This window comes from Sminthopsis crassicaudata, chromosome 2 (assembly GCF_048593235.1).
Source record: "Sminthopsis crassicaudata isolate SCR6 chromosome 2, ASM4859323v1, whole genome shotgun sequence".
Lineage (NCBI taxonomy): Eukaryota > Metazoa > Chordata > Mammalia > Dasyuromorphia > Dasyuridae > Sminthopsis > Sminthopsis crassicaudata.
The window spans coordinates 444,276,963-444,293,851 of NC_133618.1; the positions used below are offsets into that span (position 1 = coordinate 444,276,963).

Here is a 16,889-nt window from a genome sequence, read left to right on the forward strand (position 1 = left end):
CTTCAAATGCTAAATTTTATGTCCCTATGACAAGTTAAGAAGATTTGACAGATGAAAGTGAGGAGGCTCCAGACAAAATAATCACTTGTGAGTTTCCCCTTCCTCCTCTTCCTTTTCCTCTTTCTTTTCCTCTTCTTCTTCCTCCTTATCTCACGTCACTCAAGTGTTTTCCTTTACTATTTCCTTTTTTAAACCCCTATTTCACATGAAGAGGTAGCCCTCCTCCTTGCCACACCTAACATCTCCATATACACAAGTGATCCCATTTCATCTCACCTTTTCTAGATTTCCTTCTTCATCATCTCCATTCTCCCACTTAACTTCAATTTTTTCTTATCTACTGGCTGCTTCTCTATTGCCTTACATATGGGTTCATGTCTCCTCCATCTTTAAAAAACCCTAATTTCATGCTTCTTTCCCCACTATTATTCCATAGTTTTTTTTTTTTTTTCCTTTTTGTAGCTAAACTTGAGAAATCTGTCTATACTGGATGCCTCCAGTTCCTCTTCCTCTCCCTTCTTATCTCTCAAAATCTGACTTCTGACCTCATCCCTCAACTGAAACTTCTCTCTCCAAAGTTAGTAGTGATCTCCTAATCACCTAATAATCTAATGGCCTTTTCTCAACTCTTATTCTTTTTGACCTCTATGGCCTCTGACACTGTTGATCACCCTTTTCTCAATATTCTCTTCTCCCTAGATTCACTATACTCTGGCTCCTATCCTCCTTCCTGATTTCCTCAGTTTCTTTTTCAAGATCTGCCTCCACATCATACCCATTAATTATGGGTGTCCCCCAAGCTGTGTCCCGAGCCCTCTTCTTTTTTCCCTCCGTGCTATTTTACTTAGTGATTTCTTTAGCTCACATGGTTTCAACTGTCATCTCCAAGCAGAAAATTCTCAGGTTTAATTTGTTCAGTCCTAACTTCTCTATTGACCAGTCTAGCATCTCCAACACTCCGACTGCATATAGTACATTTTGAAATGGCTATCTCCTAGATATCTTAAATTCAGCATGTTCAAAACTGAACTCATTATCGTTCTCCCGAAATCCTTTCTGATTATTAACTTTCCTATTACTTTGTATGATTGGGCTTCTTAAATTTTTTTTCACTCACAACCCCTTTTTGCCTGAGAAATTTTTACATGGCCCCCGGTATATAGGTATATAAAATATTTGCTAATGATAACTATGATCCCCTAATGATAACTATATGATCCCCATATTCAGTTTAAAAACCCCATTATTGGGTCTCAAACCACAGTTTAAGAAGCTGGGCTCTAAATTTGGAACTATGCTCAAAAAGTTATCAAACTGTGCATACCCTTTGATCCAGCAGTGTTATTACTGGGCTTATATCCCAAGGAAATACTAAAGAAGGGAAAGGGACCTGTATGTGCCAAAATGTTTGTGGCAGCCCTTTTTGTAGTGGATAGAAACTGGAAACTGAGTGATTCTCCATCAATTGGAGAATGGCTGAATAAATTGTGGTATATGAATATTATGAAATATTATTGTTTTGTAAGAAATGACCAACAGGAGGATTTCAGAAAGGCCTGGAGAGACTTACAGGAACTGATACTGAGTGAAATGAGCAGGACCAGGAGATCATTGTATACTTCAACAACAATACTGTATGAGGATGTATTCTGATGGACGTGGCCCTCTTCAACAATGAGATGAACCAAATAAGTTCCAATAGAGCAGTAATGAACTGAACCAGCTACACCCAGAAAAAGAACTCTGGGAGATGACTATGAACCACCACATAGAATTCCCAATCCCTCTATTTTTGTCCACCTGCATTTTGGATTTCCTTCACAGACTAATTGTACACTATTTCAAAGTCTGATTCTTTTTGTACAGCAAAATAACTGTATGGGCATGTATACATATATTGTATTTAACTTATACTTTAACATATTTAACATGTATTGGTCAACCTGCCATCTGAGGGGGGGGAGGATGGGAAAAATTGGAACAAAAGGTTTGGCAATTGTCAATGTTGTAAAATTACCCATGGGCTTTAGGGCACAACCATTCTCCAAGTCACGCAAGCTGACAACCTCAGCATCATTCTTGACCTTTTTACTCTCCCACTCCTCATATCCAATCAGTTGTAAAGTTCTATTGTTTCTAGCTTCATAATAGCTCTTGTATTCCCATTCTCTCCTCTGAGATTGCCACCACCCTGGCACACTACTGCAGTAATTTACAGATTAGTCTCCTTGTCTTGTATCTCTCCCCCATGCAGCTATCAAATTGATCTTCTTGAAACATGAGTTTTACCATATTCCTCCCCAATTAAATCAACAATAGGAGCTCCCTATCACTTCCAGATTCAAATATAAAATCCTTTGTTTAGCTTCTAAAGCCCTCCATACTATTCCTTTCATACCCTTCAGTCTACTCCAATATTCTTTTATCCAATAATACTGTCTTCCTTACAATTCTTGGCACTAGATATTCCATATCTCAATTCCCAGACTGGAACTCTCTCCTTCCTCAGGTTTCCTTCAAGTTTTCTCTAAAATTCCACCTTTTACAAGAAGCCTTTCCCCATTCCCCCTTAATACTGGTTCCTTTTCTTTCTTGACTATCTCCACATTGTCTTGCATATATCTTATTTGTACATCGTTGCTTATATATTGTTTCTCCCATTAGACTGTAAGCTCTGATTTCTCTAAGAGAAAAGATAGTCCTTTTCTTTTTGTATCCCTAGTGCCTAGCACAGAGCCTGGCACATGATAGATACTTAATAAATGCGTATTGACTGACTTGCCCAAGTTCATTCATATAATAAGAGGGAGAGGCAAAATTAGAGGCTACATAAATTTCCTCTCATTTATTTATATATACATAAATATAATATATATATAAATAAAATATTAAAAACTGTGTGTATGTAGATACACACACACAAACACACACTTTTTTTTTTTTTTTTTAGTAGACAAGCCAGTAATCCAGATCAGTTCTTACCCTGAGCCCTATGCTAATGAAGAGGAAAGGTAAAAACAAAGCTATTTGTCTTGGGGCTCCCAGCCCGATGGTGGGAGAGCAGGACCCCTCATACCCCAACACATAACTGGAGTTTAGCAGCATGGAATAAAAGGAAGAACCAATGGAGGGATACCCAAGGCGTGATCCTTCCAGGAATCAAGGAAGATTATCACACTAGGGACCAAATCAGTTGGAGAAGCCCTTGGAATAGGGCCCAGGAACTCTGGCTGTCCAGCCAGGGAGCAGGATGCCACAGTCTGGAGGCCTGGAGTCCAAACCTTAACTTGTCCAGGGAAGTCTGACCTAAGAAAAGCTGCCCTACTACCTTTCTCCATCCGGACTCCTGCTCTGCCCCATAGGCTTTCTTCAAGTCCCATGGCCTGCCAGCCATTCCCGGAGCCTTACCTGGGGGCTGGGCTTGACTCAGCACTACACCTCCCACCTCACCTTCCTCCTCCCTGAGCCCGCCTGGCTCAGGTTACCACGGATCTGGGGAGCTGGGCCGGCTGGGGACCAGACTAGACATTTTGGACTTGCCTACCCCGCCCCACCCCACTCCTCTCCTCTCACCTGCCACTTCCCGTGTCCCTCCCACCTGAGCCTGGCAGAGGAAAGGAAGGAGGGAGGGGCCTTGGGCCCAGCCTTTCCCAGCTGCCTCCACCTCTGGCTCCGATCCTCAATCTGTACACCCTCCCAGGGCAGCTGCTCTCAATCCTTCTGTTCTGTAATTAAGGGCCCCAAGGAGACGGCGGGTGATGGGTACATCTCCTGCGTCAGGGGCAAAGCTGCCAGCCAGCCTGCCTGCCGGGGCTGTTACTCCAGGCCTGGAGACTCATCCCTCTGCCCACCACCCCACCCGGTCTTAGGCCCAGAGCCATCCTCTCACTCTTAGTCCATTCTCAGGGGAGGGGGAAGCCTGGTTCCAGGTGCCTGGAGATTCCATTTGGAGAGTCACAGAATCACAGAATTTTAGAGTTGGAATTTCAGAATCTCTAAGTCTATAATTTATTGGTGGAAGGAGTTTCCACACCTATGAAATCACAGAATCATTTGAAATCATAGAATCACAGGTCTTTGACACATTGAAAGGTCTGCAAGGCTGTGCTATGCTGGGGCTACATTAATTAATCAGTCACTGTTTTCAAAGAGTTTACCTGCTACTGGTATTAAGGTTATGGGTGGGGTCTCCCAGAACCATTTATTAACTAACTACAGGGCCCAGGAGGATTCTTGAACGCAGCTTCTATAGAATAGGCTGGGGCTGTTCCATTAACAACTGGCCAGTTCAAAAGATACAGATTCCCCCTTGGTGGCCAGAACCCCAGCTCCAAGAAACCAAAGGAGCCAAGACTTCCCTGCAGCTCCACCAAAAGCTAGAGATCAAACAATTTTTCATCTAAAATGAAACCAAGCTAAGACTTGGAGCTAACAAGTCAGACCCAAACATTCTGGCAAATCTTCTATATTGAGATCTGAAGGAGCTAAGGAACAGTGGCCAATAAATCATAGCCCCCTGAGGGGTCTAGAAGTGAAGGTGATTTGGGGGTTATCTCTTCTACTCATGTTCTTACAGATGAAACTGATACCTAAAGAAACTAAGTGACTCAGATAATAAGTATTAGAGAGAAATTTGAACCTAGGTTCTCTGAATCCAAAGCCCATGCATGGCCTTTGCACTGAATCACAGACATGGCTAAAATAATCACAAAAAGACTTTTCTGACCATAGGAATTATTAGGTATTGTTTTAAAGTCTGCCTTTATCTGAAAAGAAATCTGGATAGATTTTAATCTGCCTTTATCACAGACTGAAATCCCACTGAGGATGGATTTTAGGGCCTGAGAAGAGAGTAAGCTGGACATTTCCCAATTCTATTCCTGGCAAGAACATGGAGAGAATGTGCCCCTCATCTTTTAGCTTCTAAACCTAAGGGATTTTGCTGATCAGTTCCCTTACCTGGCCTCTGATGACCTGCTCACCTCCTTTGTCTCAAAATCCCAAAGGTCCTGAGCTGTCTTCATATTTCTTAGGCCATTAAGTGATTTTGAAGAGCCATTTACTCCATCCCCTACCTTCAAAGGTATCCCTAACCCCCCCTGCAGAAGTAGGGCATTGGGCAGAGAGCCAGAAGTTATGGCAGTCTACTGCATCTCAGCAAGGTGGCTAAAACCCCTTTGAGACGACATTTCCCTAGCTGGCCACCAGAGAACAGGTCAGAACCAGCCTCCTCTACTCCCACTTGTCACTCCCACCTCCTCACTGGATAAGACCAAAGAGAACCATTTTCTCAGTTTGGTTTTGTTTGTTTGAGATTAAATGTGTCCTTAAAAGCTTATATGTTGAAAATTAATACAGCCAAATAAAATTAATTTTCCTTCTTTGGCTTTTTTTCACTTTGCATTATTTCACAAATGTCTATCCAGATTTCTTTGTGTATTTCTCACTTGGCAGTCTTAATTGCATTAAAATAGCCTGCTATATTATTGTGCCACAGTTTATTCAACCCTCATTGACGGGCATTTAGGTTGTTTTCATTTTTTAAAAATTACATGTAATTCTGTAATAAAAAGCCTTTGAACAAGTAGCTCTCAGAAAATATTCCCAACAATGGAATTATTGGGTTGAAGTGTATGATTTTGTAATGTTGATTAAATCACATAGACCTTTTCCTTAGTGAACGTTAAAACTAGCAAGGTTTGCCCGCCAAGTTCTAGACTCACAGGTGTTTGAACTTGAAGGAATCTTATAGCAAGCATTTTTACTGATTAAATTAGCTGAGCCCCACCACGAAGAAGTTAATTGCTCAAGGACACCCAACTAGTGACTGATCTGGGATTCCAGCCCAAGTCATCTGAACTCAAATCCATTGTTCCCTGCCATGGTGCCCTGGACGTCTCTAGCACTCCTAAAGAAGCAGATCTCAGAGAGGAAGGGTCTCTCATGTGATTCTCAAGAAATTCTCTACTGGCTAGACTCCTAGTGGCTTTGGACTTAATGTGGAAAATCTATGACATTTTTTAAGGCAGTCTAACCTGGTGGAGAAAGGTCTCCGAGGGACTAAAGTGTCTCTGCTCACTTACAGTGTAAAGTATGATGGCTGAGGCAGGAAGAATGGGGAGGAGGGTGGGAGTAGATGGGAAGGAAGAATGCATAATTGAATTGCAAAGACTCCTTGAGCCTAAGTTTGAGTCTCTGATTTTTGATCAATCCCTTCACTCTTTATAAAATTAAGGGAGTGGATTAAATGATCCATAGATTCACTTTCAGCACTCCCTTTGGGTGTGCCTCAGTTTCCCTATTCATCGCATGGGGAAATGAGCGATTACTTTTTCTGATTTCACAGGGACTGAGTTAGTATTCTCTGAGATGCTCACAAGAAAGACACCAATAAAGTCAAAGCTTCTTTTTGTCTTAATTTGCTACTCTCAGAAGAGAGTGCCCTGAGTTCCATGGTGAAAGAAGTAGTAGGTGGGAAAGGGAAAGAACACAATTGTGTGTGTGTGTGTGTGTGTGTGTGTGTGTGTGTGTGTGTGTGTGTGTGTGATGGTGGAGGGAGTTCCCACAATGGGAGCTGAAATGGAGGTCAATTCAAAGCAACACGTATTTATTAAGCACTATGTGCCTGACATCATGCTAAATAGTAGGGATACAAAGAAAGGCTCCTGTTCTCAAGGAGATCACAGATTACTGGGGGAGGTAAAATGAAAACAGTTCTGTTGAAAGTTGCTGCTGCTGCTGTCATTATTGTTGTTAATCCTTCCTCCTCAAATCATTGACATCATGAGGGTGATGATTATTGATCTTGAGTTGGCTGTGCAGTCATAATTGGACCTAAGGGAAGACACAAGTATTAAGGAGGACTAGGAAGGGCTTCTTACAGAAAGTGGGTTTAAACTAAGCCTTATGGGCAGCCAGGAGCTAAAAATGAGGAGGGAGAAAGTTACAAGTGAGGGAGACAGCCAGTGAAAATGCACTGAGATAAAAGATGGAGTAGCAGTAGATAAAGCACGGGGCTTGGAATCATCAGTTCAAACCTGGCCTTCCACTCTACCTGTGTGATCTTGGGCAGTCACCCAGCTCTGTTTTCCTCAGTAAAATGAGCTGAAAAAGAAACCACTTCGGTATCTTTGCCAAAAAATCCCAAAAGGGGTCATTAAGAACAGGACATAATTGAACAACAGCAGCAGGGAGATGGAGTAAAGAGGAACTGTTAAGAACAATAAAGAAGCCAGTGTTTTTGGGTGGAAGAGTATGTTAAAAAGAGTAAGATATAAGAAGACAGGGAAAATAGAAAGGGGCCAGGTTATGATGGGCTTTAAAAGTCAAACAGAATTTTATATTTGATTCTAGAGGCAACAGGGAGCTATTGAAGTTGATTGGATAGAGGAGGGCCCGGTCAGATCTGTGATTTAGGAAGATGACTTTCCTAGCTGAGTGGAGCATTTACTGGAGTAGGTAGAAACTTAAGGAGGTCAGCTAGAAGGATGTGGGAGAGAGAATGCTGAGTTGAGAAAAAGACTGGGACGGTTTTGCTAGATTGTAGTTTGTAAAGGGGAGCGCTGTGGAATCAGGAGTATGGGGACTTCTTTCAAGTAGACTGAGCGGCTTGGAGGTGGGAACTTTTTCTTGCATCTTTCACAGGAGGCCTAGCCCAGGGCCTCGCTCTGTGGGTGCTAATTCTTAAATTAACTATTGAGGAAGGACAGTGACATTCAAGGAACTCCTATCCTCTCAAAAAGCACCTTCAATTATAAATGGGAAAACAAGACAATCTCCTTAAAGGAAATGCTTTGAATTTATTTTATTTTTTAAAATTAAATCAAAATAACCAAGACTGTGTGGTGATGGGAGTGAGGAATCCATCCCTGGATCTTGATTTTGTCAAGCTGTTGTTTATGACGAGGCTGCAGTATAAAACAATAAGGAAATCCCACTCCCTCAATGACAATTGTTAAGTCCATTACCCAGTGACCCAGCTAGGAACAGGACCACATTCTCCCCTTCTTGGGCAAAGGGATGGAATGTGGGTCCTAAATTGTCTTTCTGGAAAGACAGCTGCCGCTTCTGGACACCAGAGGGCAGTGCTGCCCCTTGGGTTTGGGTTTTTATTTGTTTTTCTTTGCTTTGTATTTTTACCGGCAAAATCACTTCCTTCCACGCAGGAATTAGGACCCTGGGATTATAGTCTGAAAAGGAACTTCAGAGCCCACCTAACACAACCCCCCTCCCCCATCATAACCATCTCCTCATCCCACGGTTTTTCAGAGAGGGGATGTGACTCAAATCCTCCCGAGCTCAAGGAGGCAAGTCTAGGACGTGAATCCACTTTGATTGCGTCCCTGTGGCATGCCTCTTCCCGTCCTCACCTCTCCAGGCCTTCATGTATCGCTAACGCCGCGGTCTTATAGCACAGGCCCTTCCTTCCCCCAAAGCAAACCCTGCTTGGCTTCCCATCACCTCTGGGATAGAGCACAGGCCCTTCCGCCTTCCCCTTGGATGGCACCTATCTCTCCAGATTGATTTTGTGTTACTCTGCTTCCTATGCTGTTCTAGCCAACCCGGGGACTGTTTGTTCTCCAAACTTGGCATGCCGTCCCCCTGCCTCCCTGCCTCCCACCCGCTGCTCCAGCTTTGGAATGCCTCCGCTCCTCAGCTCATGTGCTCATATTCAAACCCGCAGCAGACTCAGGCCCGCTGGGGCAATTTCCTCTCGTTTTAGTCAAATGAATTCAATATGTGTCCTTTTAAGTTCTTTCTTTGGAATTTTAGAGACTTTTTGAGATAACTAACAATAGCTAGGGTTCGCTATATTTTGATCAATCATGTATTTAACAAACAATTATGGGGCGAGGCCTCCAGTTTCATGGGGAGGCCATGCAAGGTGTTGTCCGCTTCCCTTGACTCTGTTTACTACCCTATATGAAACGGCTGTTTCTCCATCTATTTCATGAGGATTTTGGACTACTCAAAGCTTTGTGGGTCCCCGGACTGAACGTAGAGATTGTGAAATCATGATTTATTATCAGTAAAAGTTTTACCTGTTTTACATACCTCTGTACCTGGAATTCCATAAAAACTTTTGGACAGAAAGGGTTTGCAAGTGGAACAAAGTTTAAGAAGCCTTGGACTACATTAAGGTCTTTTTAAGTGGTAACTACAGAGTGGTGATAAGGCCCATGTGCCGGCGTCCAGTGCCGAGGGTGCACTGCTTCTCCTGAAACACCACCTTCCCATTTGTCCTAGGCCGTGGCCCGCAGGATCCCACCACCATAGCGTCCACCTCTCAGGCGCTCTCTTCCAGGCCCCACAGTAGTGAGTCAGGCCGTCTTAGAGATGGTGGTCCCTGCCCCAGAGAACCTGCCCTGCCCAGAAAGCCCTGCCCCGGGCCCACAGGCACTTTAACTCCCCCACATCCTGCCTCCCAGAACTGAATTTGCTAGTTTCTAGTTTTAGCTGTTTTTCAGCTCTGAGTCTTATGCTCTCTTCCAGAAAGGAGAAGCAAGAAACCAGTGCCTCAGATCTCACGTATGCCCCACAAGAGAAGCCACCTGGGACTGTACCTTCTGTATTCTTCCCTCTCCCTCCGCCCCAGGCCCTAATTCTGCCACATTTATGCCCTCCTTGTTTTCAGACTCATCCTCGGTCTCCATGCCTGGGCTAAGTCTCCTCCCCCAGCCTTGTCTTCCCTCCAGAGCCTTTCAGAACCCCTCCTGGTGCCAGCCTTTGTGTAAATACGGGCAGTGGTAGAGACTAAGAGACTGATAAGAGGGGCAGGAGCCAGCTCCCAGGCAAACCAGCCCAGGGCCAGCTTCCCACACTGCACGGCCCAGCAGGGCCGAGAGGAGAGGGACGGAATCCTGCCAATCGCAGCTTGTCCCCGGCTGCCCCCGCAGCCCTGCCAGCCCAGCCCTCTCTGGACTCCTCTCCCTCGGAGAGAGCGTGGACGTTGCCTGCTGGCTAGGGTTTCAGCGCTGCTTCTCCTCCCAAAATCATTTTCACTTCAAATGAGGAAGAAGCTGGAAGTCCACTTTGGGTGGGGTGGGCCCCAAAAGGGAGGGAGGGGGTTGAGGTCGGGCTGCATGTGCCCTCCCTGCATCTCTCTGCCCCACATTTGGGACACAAACCAGGAAATTCCACCCTGGAAGGGTACAGGCCAGAAGGAGGGTGTGGCCTAGCTAGCGGCCCTTACAGTGAGCCAGGGCATGTGGCTTCGATTCCTGCCTCCCCCACTGACTTCTTTAACCATGTCCTGCCCGGCTCTGAGCCTTGGCTTCCTCCCCGGTGAAACAGAGACACTTGGAGAGCAGAGGCACTTCCAGGCTTTGCCCTGTCCGGCCCCAGGTTCTGGTTGCCAATGGTGATCCTGAGGGATATGCCATCTCCGAGATCCATCTTAAAGGTAAGGCACCTCCAGTCTCTTAGAAGTCACTCGTGTATGTCTTTCACAATTTCACATGTATAACTGATAGCATATTTCTTAGATTTGTGAAGGGCTGGAGGAAAAGAATTTGGAGTTCAAAATTTTTAATATTAAAAATAATATTTTTAAAAGAAAGAAAAAAATCTTTTGTGGCTGACATTCATTAATTTGTATAAGTACTTTCTGATCCATTTCCATATATAATATATATATAATATATTATATATATATATATATATACATTAAGGCTTACTAGGTCAGTCTTGATATACTATATATATTATATATAATTATAAATATAAAATGTATTAAGACTGCCAAAGGAATAAATTTTTATTCTGTGTATTCAGGCAATTCAGAAACTGACCTTCTAATTTTAGCTGATCCATTCAATGTAGCTAGATCTCATTGGTCTCAACCAAAATGACACTGGAAGGTTAAGTGAAAGGGTCCAGGAGCAAAAGCAGACATATAGAAAGGGCCTAAGGCGGCGGGCTCCATGCTAAGTCTCGAAAATACAAAGACAAAAATGAAAGAGTCCCTGTCCTCAACAAGCTCATGCTGTCCTGGAAGTATGCAACATGAAGCTGAGGGAGAAAGAACCTGAACAGCCAAAGGGATCAGAGAAGACTTCCTGGAGGAGGCGGCATAAGTGAAGATAAAGATTCTGAGCATTAGGTCTGAGAGAGAGTATTCTGGGACAGAGAAGAATCCAGGGAGATGGGAGATGGACATTTAAACAGCAGGCTATTGTCCAGTTTAATAGGAACGTAGAGTAATATGAGAAAAGGCTGGAAAAGTAGGCTTATGAGATCATCAAGTTAGAGCCAAAAGAGTATGTTGGAAGCAGATTGTGAAGGGCTTGAAATGCCAAGCTAAACATCACAGTTTTTTTTTAATTTTATTTTTCCAATCACATGTGAAGATAGTTTTCAACATTCATTTTTTATAAGATTTTGAGTTCCAATTTTTTTCTCTCTCCTTTCTTCCTATTCCCCCTACCTAAGAAGCAAGCAATCTGATGCAGATTATACATTTACATGTATAATCCACATGTGCATGCAGATACATTTGTGCAATCATGTAAACATATTTCCACATTAGTCATGTTGTGAAGGAAGAAACAGAACAAAAGAGAAAAGTCACAAAAATCTCCAAAAGTGAAAATAGCCTCACCAATTCTGAGCCAGAAGGGGCCTTGTCTTGGAGGTCATCTAGTCTAGTCCCCTCATTGTATAGGAGAACATTGAGACCCAGAGATATTAAAGTCACAGTCAGATGTTTATACTTTATCTTAGAAGTAATAGGGAGCCACTGAATGTTTCTGAGCAAAGGGATGACACGGTCAGACCTGTGCCTTCAGAAGGATTATTTTGGCTGGGCATGGTGGCGGACTCCTATAACTTTGATACTAAGGAGACTGAAGCCAATGGATCACAGGAGCTCAGAAAGGAGAGAGTTGTCTTTGCCCTTCATTCTCAAAGAAGACTAGGACATCAGGGAGGGAATGCCATGACATGCAGATGAAGAGGACTTAAGGGAGGGAGGGCTGTGCCAGATCCCCTGCCTCGCTTTGTCCTCCAGAGCCATCTGGGGCCAGTGGCCAGATGTAGTTCAAGAGGAGAGGGAGAAAGACTTTGCAAGCTGCATCTGTCCTTAACCTGCCCCTCATTTCCAGCTTGCTTCCCCAGGGACTTCAGAGACTTTCTCCTTGGGTGAGACTGGGGCTCTCTCTTGATTTGAGCCGAGATCGCTTCTTACTCCTAGCACAGAGAATATTGACTCTTGGGTATTTTCTGAAATATTCTAATCTGACTTCCATTTACTATTTGCTCAAATAAATGGGTTTACTTGCTGTTCACTGTTTCTGGTGCTCTTTTACATAAGCAGCATTCGATAGAAGAGATCAAGACGATGCTTATAAGCTGGAGGCAACCCTCTCCTTAAGAACAACTAGGAATGTGGCTTTTGTTCCAAATCAAAATCATATTTGGAGAAGCAGAACTTCTAATTCTAGTCCATTATGCCCCCCCAGAAACTAGAGCGAAAACACTCAACCCCATGTTGTTCCAAGTGCCCCTCTGCTTCTCTCCCTATCTCAACTAATAAGCTGATAACTGTACAAGTGCTACCCAAGGCTCTCCTCCTTTTCTCAGAAAGAGTCCAGGTTTCTAAGCATAGCTATTCATGCCTCCTAAGAGATTCACATGAAAAATGTTTACAACTCATGTGAACATGTGTAGTTTATGTGAATGCATGTGCATCTTACTTATAAAATGAGGAGTTTAGACTTAATCACCTCTTCTAGCCCCAAATCTATGGTTGTATAAATAACTGTGTGAATGAGGCAGAATTAGGCAAAATAATGAATTTGTTGGGAAATCAGGTCAGAAAAAAAATTTTAGATGAGAGTACCTAACTGTTTCTTACCACCATACACAAATAACTGAACATCTCTGGACCTCAGTTTCTACATTTGTAAAATGAGAGGGTTGGACAACCTGACTTCTAAGGTAACTTTTGGTAAATTTACGATCCTAAATACCATCCAGAAAGAAATAGTGCTAAGTTACAAAATTCTCTCCTCAGTTTTCCTAAACAGAGGTTATCCAACCTTTGCTTAAAGCTATCCAGTGATAGGGAATTCTCTACCTCATGAAGTAGATCAAATGTTTCTAGGCTAATGTATAGATAGCCTTCTAAGGCTCAGATTAAGTGATTTGGACTTTGTTCTATAAGCATCAGGGGTCTTTTGAAGGCTTTTGATAGAGAAATGACATGAGAAAAGACCTGTTTACAAAGATGAATCTGCTATCAGGTGCATGCAGAAAGGAAGGAAGAGAGCTATTGTAGAAGAGAGAACCGTAGGATCCAGTGATCTGGATCTAAGGGGAGAAGAACTTTGAACTGGAGTGGTGATGAGAGAACAAAATAGAAGAGATGGATGCAAAAAGTTACTGAAAAAGAAAAAAGCCAGAAGAAATGGTAGTTGATTGGATATTAAAACCAAATGGTAAACCTGGATACCTATGATACTCAATGACACCATTGAGAAGAATGAGGAATTAGGAGGAGGAGGTTTGGAGTAAAGATGTAATGAAATTGGTTTTAGGTATATTGAATTTGTAGCCAAGCAAAGCTACATTGGGATCATTGATTTAAAGGGACCACAGCCCCATTATCTGCCTCCAGATTTGGGAGGTCTTGGTGTGAAGGTGGCAATAGAAACCAAGGGAGTGGATGAGGTTATTGGGGAGAGAATGTAAAGAAACGAAAGAAGAGGGCATGTCCTCACCTTCCCCCTGGTCCAGAGGTGGTACAGCTCAGCTCAGGTACAATGAGCCCCTGAAAGAATTCAGCAAAGCCCATGTGAGCCTTGAAAGGAAGCATTGTGTGCCATGAAGGTCAATTCCCAGGGAAGAAAACTGAAACCCTCCTGGGGACCAATGGACAGGCGCCTGAAACCAGCAGCCCACACCCCCACAGTCTTTGCACATAGTAACCACTCAATAAATATTTGTTCAGGACTGAAGCCTTTCCTGTCTGCCCTAGGACACCCCCGCCCCACCCCTTCCCATTATCCCCAGTGTCTAGCATCTTCCCTCTCTCTCTCTTTAGCCCCTTTCCCATTGCCCACCAGCACACTCAATTCTCCCAGTTTTTGAAAAGAACCTCCCTTTTTGTCTCACTTTTCTTGCACAAAGACTTCTCATTTGAGAACAGTCCTGGCTCCGTTTCTATGCCGTTACCTTCCATTGCCCTCTTTCCACAATCTGACAATCTGATCTCACCCTTCTGAAACGACACTCATGGGATCCACCAGACCTCCTCATTTCCAAGTCCCATGTCTTTTTCTCAGTCCTCATTCCCGTTGTTCTGCTCTGGAACATGTAACTGTCACCTCCTTTTGAAAAGCCTCTCCTTTGTAAAAGCTTTCTGACCATGCCTCTGGAAATCCCTTCCTCCTTCCCTTCTCTGAAGTCCTATGACAAAAATTCCCATATGCCCTTTGGAAAGAAATAGCACTAAGTCCTAAACTCTGAATTCTCTCTGGAAATCTTTCTCTGCAAATTTCCAGTCTTCTGCTTAAACATATCCAGTAGACCGAATCAGGCTAGTTTATGGATAACCTTCCATGCCAGGATGACATATTAGCGTTAAAAGTGGGTCAGAAGCCATCTAGTCCAAAGTGAACCTGAAGAAAAATTTCTTCTACTATATTCCCAACAAATGGTCATGTAGCTTCTGCTTAAAGACCTGCAGTGACAGGGAGCTCACTACCTGAATAAAAATAATACTTTGCGACTGTTCTGATTGTTGGAGATAATCTTCCAACATATTGTTTGTATCATTGACTTGACACTAAAAATATTTACTAATAGTTATTTAATTTGGCATGTTTTATGGCATATTTTCCTATATAGAATATCCAGATTGTGAAAGACAAAGCTATAACTAGGGTGAGAAGATCAGAGCTCTTCCTCTAATTACCAATGTGAAGGAAGAAAGCTTCTTCTACCTCCTTAAATTCCCCTACCTACCTCTGTTTGGACCCAGAACTGTGTGGTACCATAAGAGTCAGGCCCACCTCTCACTCCATCACTCATCCAATAACTATATCCTAGAGCAGTACGTACCTGCTCCATGAGGATCTTGCTCCTCTCCTGGAACCAACTTTCCATCATGAGTCCTATGACAACTTATTATTTTATTATTAAATTAAATCACTTAAGTCCCTTAATTTCTTCAAGCCTCAGTTTCTTCATCTGTAAAATAAGGATGGATGAGATGATGTATGAGGTCTCCCCAGCCCATATCTGCTACCTCCCCATCCTCCGCCTTCTTCCAAGAAGGTTGTCCAGTAGGACTGGACCCCTACAAGATGAGCTAAATTCTGTGCTCCTTGCCCCCTCTCTCCCCTTTACTTTCTCTGTGAGGTTACCAGACATAATTCTGCCACAAGGCTTCTGTCCTTTTCCTGGGGTCCATCTTCAGGGAGGGCTTGCTCTCCTTTTGTCCAATCACTGTAATTTCCCAACTTCTCTAGAGGGTTAACCAGCGAGACTTTATTTGGCAGAACAAACTCTCTTCTTCTTCCCCAACCCTGCTTCATGGGGATTGCCTAGTGAGGATGGAGACTTTCCTTTCTGCACCTTCACCTTTCCATCTTTCCTGCATCTTCAGAGGCCCAGGAAGGTCATCTTTGGACATTTTTCTTCCCCTTCCTCCAATTCTTCTCCAAGGTACCAGAATTCCAAGATATGGTTTTTGGAAATAGACTGGTATGTGGAGGTATTGGCTGTGTAACTGTGTGTGTGTGTGTGTGTGTGTGTGTGTGTGTGTGTGTGTGTGTATACACTATCTGCTTTGCAGAGTTGTTGTGAGGAAAATCACAATGAAAATCTTAAGGGATTGGGATAAGTTGGGAAAGGAATAAGTATTTTATTAAACATTTACTATGTGCCAAGTACTAAGCTAAGCACTTTACAAATACTATCTCATGTGATCCTCACAAAAGGTGCTATTATTCCCCATTTTACAGTGGGGGAAACTGAGATAGACAGAATCAGGTAGTAAGTTTCTGAGGTAACATTTGAACTCCTGACTCCACTCCAAGCCTACCATTCTATCTATCTAATTTTCCTTAAGATCACTTAAGAGAGCAGATCCCTTGCACATCCAAACCTCTAAGTTCATGTCCTCTTTAACAAGTAGATACTTAATAAACCCTTTTTAATTGGTTTGGGATCAGATACCTGAGTTTGAATCCCATCTCTGCCACTTATTAAATTAAATCACTTGAGTCCCTTAACTTCTTCAAGCCTCAGTTTCTTCATCTGTAAAATAAGAAGATTGGATGAGATGATGTATGAGGTCTTTTTTAGACCTAAATTTATGATCCTATGTTAGACTGATGATTCCATGTCAGGAATTGATTAAAATTATTTCAGTGATTATTTTTTAATCTTTTTATATCATGGTTCTTTTTATAGCTCCATAGTGATTGAATTTTTACCTAAAAACAAGTAGGCCTTTGTTAATTTTTAAATTAAAAAAACATGGATTTAAAAAAAATCTTTTAACAAGCCCTTATCCCTGTGGTATCTCTCCCTCCCCCCAGGTGGCAGGACCAACTAGTAGAATTACAATATTACAATTGAATTACAAGAATTACAATGATACCTGACCATTATAGATCTCTTTAATATTCACAAAACATCTTACATATGCTCTCCTGTTTGATTCTCAAAATGGTCCTGTAAAATAGGTTCTCTTCTTATTCTCATTTTATAAATGAGGAAACTGAGACTCAGGAAGATTAACTGACTTCAAAGCTCCTGAAGGAACTTAGGCCATCTTGTCCAACTTCTTCATTTCACAAGTAAGAAAACTGAAGCCCAGGGAAGTTAAATGACTTGTCCACAATCAGATAAATGTCAGAGGCAGACTTTATAACCAGTTCTTT

At 42.7% G+C, this 16,889-nt stretch overlaps 1 long non-coding RNA gene across 1 annotated transcript; it reads right to left on the reverse strand.

Moving 5' to 3' along the window:
- Positions 1 to 9,004: 9,004 nt before the first annotated feature.
- LOC141553584 (uncharacterized) lies at positions 9,005 to 14,489 on the reverse strand. Its single transcript, XR_012485536.1, has 3 exons — positions 14,215 to 14,489; positions 13,719 to 13,768; positions 9,005 to 10,496 (listed from the first exon to the last, which is right to left on the reverse strand). It is a non-coding gene; the product is annotated as an uncharacterized LOC141553584 (long non-coding RNA).
- Between the last annotated feature and the right edge of the window lie 2,400 nt (positions 14,490 to 16,889).